Raw genomic sequence first — 5,000 nt, forward strand, 5'->3', positions numbered from 1 at the left:
GTGTTTAGGATGAAGACCATTCTCCCTTTACATTCACGTATGAACAAATTTCCTACTCTGTGTAGGCACTGAAGACTATTTCTCTGTACATTCACGTATGAACCATTCCTAACTCCTTGTGTTACGATGAAGACTCTTCTCCTACATTCACGTATGAATATTCCTATCTTGGTGTTAGGATGAAGACCATTTCCCCTTACATTCCACGTATGAACATTCTAGCTCTTGTGTTAGATGAAAGAACATATTCCCGCTACAATCACGATATGAACATTCCTACTCTTGTGTTAGGATGAAGACATTTCCCCTACATTCACGTATGAACATTCCTACTCTTGTGTTAGGATGAAGACATTTCCTCCTACATTCACGTTATGAAGACATTGCCTACTCTTGTGTTTAGGATGAAGACATTTCTCTTAGCATTCACGTATGAACATTCCTACTCTTGTGTTAGGAATGAAGAGCATTTCCCCTACATTCACGTATGAACCATTCGCATACTCTTGCTGTTAGGATGAAGAGCATTTCGCACTACATTTCACGGTATGAATCATTCCTACTCTTGCTGTTAGATGAAGACATTTCTCCTACATTACGCATGAACATTCCTACTCTTGTGTTAGGATGAAGACATTTCTCTCTACATTCAGAGTGAACATTAATATTGAGTACGATGCACTTGTTGTTAGGGATGAAGACATTTCTCTTTACATTCACGTATCGAACATTCTCCTACTTCTTGTCGTTAGGATGAAGAACATTTTCTACTTACATTCACGTAGTGAACATTCCCTACTCTGTGTGGTAGGATGAAGACATTTCTTCTTACTTCACTATGAACATTCCTACTCTTGTGCTTAGGATGAAGACATTTCTCGTTACATTCACGTGATGAACATTCCTATTCTTATCATAACAGTGGCCGGTCATATGGCGTCCTCCCGTTGTACGTTGTTCGCTTGTTCTTCTGGCTGGCTGCTGTTGCTGCTTGCGTGCGTTGCCTGCTGGCTGTGTGCTGCTGGTATGCTGTGCTGTGCTGCTGCTTGCTGCTGTTGCTGTGGTTGTGCTTGCTGTTGCTGTTGCTCGCTGCTGCTGCTTTACTGGCTACTGCTGCTGCTGTTGCTGTTGCTGCTGTGTTGCCTGCTTTTGCTGTTGCTGTTTGCTGCTGGCTGCTACTACTGCTTTGCTGCTGGGCTGGTGCTCTGCTACTGTGCTACTGCCTACTGCTGCTGCTGCTGCATCTGGCCAGAAATACTTTTCAACTTCTACCCCGGTCAACCGCGCCACCGTACATTCTATCAACAGACATGCGCAAGGGCCTCTGCTACCGACACCGCGCCTGCAACAGCAACACCGTGCTCAAGGGCCACGAGATAACGAAGGCTGCCTGCTGCTGCGCGATGGGGAGGGCGTGGGGACCGTCGTGCGACATCTGCCCGCGGCCGGGCTCCCGCGCACACGATGAACTCTGCCCCACCGGCACCGGATTCACAGGATGGTAGAGGTAAGGAAGGAGAAGCCTACACGAGTACGACGCGTGCGCGTGTGCCTGTTGACATTCAGCGTTAACCAGCGCATTATATCATTATATAATCATATTATATTATATTATCTATCTTATTATATTATATCATTATAGACATTCAGTGTTAACCAGCGCATTATATCATTATATAATCATATTATATTATATTATCAGGAGTGTATTAATATAGAGATCTAGTAGTATCTATATCTCTATATTATACACTCCTGATATTATTATATTATTATATTATATCATTATAGACATACAGCTTAAACCAGTCATCCAGCCATTGCAAAAGCTGTTGAACGATTTAATCATAAAAAAACGCGCAGGCAGGCAGGCAGGCACGCACGCACGCACGCACGCACGCACGCAGGCAGGCAGGCAGGCACGCACGCACGCACGCACGCACGCACGCAGGCAGGCAGGCAGGCACGCACGCACGCAGGCACGCACGCACGCAGGCAGGAAGGCACACACGCACGCACACAAACGTACACATACACGCACACGCACACGCACGCACGCACGCACGCACGCACGCACGCAGGCAGGCAAGCACGCACGCACGCACGCAGGCACGCACGCAGGCAGACAGGCAGGCAGGCAGGCAGGCGTGCACGCACGCAGGCAGGCACGCACGCACGCAGGCAGGCAGGCACGCACGCAGGCAGGCAGGCAGGCAGGCAGGCACGCACGCGCGCACACACCTTTACACATGAGCATCACGCTGTCATACTGATAGCCGGTGTCGCAGTCACAGCGGAATCCGTCGGGCGTGTCGACGCAGCGACCGTTCTTACACAGGTTGGGAATGATCAGGCACTCGTTGATATCTGTTGTAGCATCAAGCAGTGGATTTTTACTCACAAAATATGCAGTGTATAGACTAATATCAGCTAATACTACTACTAGTACTGCTATTACTTCAAATAATAATAATAATAATAATAATAATAATAATAATAATAATAATATTTACTTGCACACGCGCACACGCACGCACGCACACACGCACGCACGCACACACGCACGCACACATAGTACATACAGGGTAATGTAAATAGGGGTACACGGAAAAATACTGATATATATATATATATATATTTATTTATTTATTAATTTATCTAAACCTCGATTATCATTTATCACAGATGTGCGATCAGGTTTTCAGCATTTCTGTATTCGCTCTATCCGCCGTGTGCATCCTCTCTTACCTATCCTATCGGCGGTCTGCGGCCCACGATCTAACACACCCCTGTCTGGCTTCTCTCGATCACCATCCGTGATCACCCCTCCACCCGGCCGTATCGGCTGACCACCAGGGCCGATGGCGACGATGGTTCCATTGTCAAGGCGTATGCTGGTTGGGCCACCGCCACCCACGACTTTGTAACATAGCTCCTGATATTCACCTGCGAATTACATTAACGATTTTTATGTTCGGATATTTGATCGGTTATTGATGATTGACGTTTTTTGTCAAGCCCAGCCGAGCGTGGAAGTCTGTATTGCGTACGTGCATGCGCACGACAAGATTAACCGCGAGCATTGGGGAAGAAAAGGAGCGGTTTCCTAGAAGACGAAGAAAAAGAAGAACAACAACAAAAAGAAAAGAAGCAGAAGAGGAAAGCGAACACGAATGAAAAAACGATAAGCATAAGGAGGAGGAAGAAGAAGAAGAAGAAGAGAAAGAGGAGGGGAGGCGGAAGAGGAAGAAGAGAAAGAGGAGGGGAGGCGGAAGAGGAAGAAGAGAATGAAAAGGCAAAGAAGAAGAAGAAAAAGAAGAAGAAGAAGAAGAAGAAGAGAAAGAGGAGGAAGAGGAAGAAGAGAATGAAAAAGCGAAGAAGAAGAAGAAGCAGAAGAAGAAACAGAAGACGCTTAAGAAGCTTACGTGTATGGTTGTAGGGACACGGCTGGCATGAGTCTCCCTCCGGATCGCCCCACGCCTTGCCGAAGTAGCAGCAACAGGTCTTTCTACTCAGTCCACTGTGTATCGAGTCTTCACACGTGGGTCCCTTAAACACCCTCAGGTAACAGAAACCCTTCCTCATGTCTGAAAGCCAAAATCAGAGCAAATTCACAGGAGGAATCACAAAATCACAAAATCACAGGAGCAAAATAACAATAGATTATTAAAGTGATTACGTCACCGTAAATGGTAAAAGTAAAAAAATTATTTCCACTTTTTCACAAAATGTTTAATAATTCTGTTCACTTTTTATGGTTAAATTACTGCATTATACTTCCTATTTTACTATATTGTTCGATATAAGCATACACTCGTGACTCATACATAGCCCATAGCAAGAAATTATTGTCAGGATCATAATATCAAATCGTCCAGGTTTTTTGGATTTTTAACTAGTTAAGAAACAATCTTATCAGGTAAGAATTTGACGATACATTTAGTCCCATTAGTACTTACGTTTAATGTAAAAAAATGGCAACCAAATTTTTTTCAATATACACCAGAAAATTCGTGACGTAGTCAATTTAATATTATATAATAATAATGTATTATTATTCACTCCTGATTAAACTATATCTGACTATAGCAGTATTGTAGAATGCAGTGATAATTTGTCTGGGCGTTTGACAGATCTAGTCTGAAACAATGGCCGGAAATTGAAATTGCATCAATTTCAATAAAATTCATAATATTCACTGATCATGAATAAATTTCAATGTGAAGTTAGTATGCTAATCAACGCATTCATATATCGTTACGTTATCCCTTCCCCCTCACTCTCTCATTTTTCTTCTACTAACTCATCTCCGCAATCATTTGCGCTCCTCGTCTGCGATGTCAACATGAAACTGACAAACAAAGAAAAAGATGAAAAATAGGTAAAGATGTAAAAGAATAAAAATATTTTAAGAAATGAAAGATGTAAATAGATGTACCCATGCAGTCCTTGCCACCTGGCATCGGCATGTAACCGTCGGGACAGATGCATGAGTAACTGCCGGGTTCGTTGCTGCACGTGCCTGGACTGCATATCTCTCTGTTCTCCGCACACTCGTCTATGTCTGCAAACACGAAACAAGAGCGATCAGAGATAGCAAACCTCCGCCACAGCGTAACAGTCCCCCCATCTTGCTGGTACACCCAATATAGAGTTTGACGAAATTTTCAGAAATAAAAAAAAAAAAGATCCAGGATTATTTTTTTAAAATGAATTTTGAATGCGTCCGAAGTCTTTCCCACAAAAAAGAAGAAAATCCTGGATCCAGATCTGGATCCGGATCACCACCCAAAATCTAATCGATTGGTTCTTGGCCCAAGACCAACCCGTCCAAAAAATTTCATCAAAATCCGTTCCTAACTTTTTGAGATATCCTGTTGACAGACAAATAAACCAACAAACAAACAAACTAACAGGGGCGAAAACATAACCTCATTGGCAGAGGTAATAAGGATAAATGCAGATAATGAGACCTGCACCTTGTTTTTTATCGACCGCCG

General features: G+C 43.7%; 1 pseudogene; it reads right to left on the reverse strand.

Annotated features, from left to right (window-relative positions):
* LOC106812724 overlaps positions 1-5,000 on the reverse strand; it is a 35,346-nt pseudogene that overhangs the window by 17,571 nt on the left and 12,775 nt on the right.

This window comes from Priapulus caudatus, unplaced genomic scaffold (genome assembly GCF_000485595.1).
Source record: "Priapulus caudatus unplaced genomic scaffold, Priapulus_caudatus-5.0.1 Scaffold679, whole genome shotgun sequence".
NCBI lineage: Eukaryota > Metazoa > Priapulida > Priapulimorpha > Priapulimorphida > Priapulidae > Priapulus > Priapulus caudatus.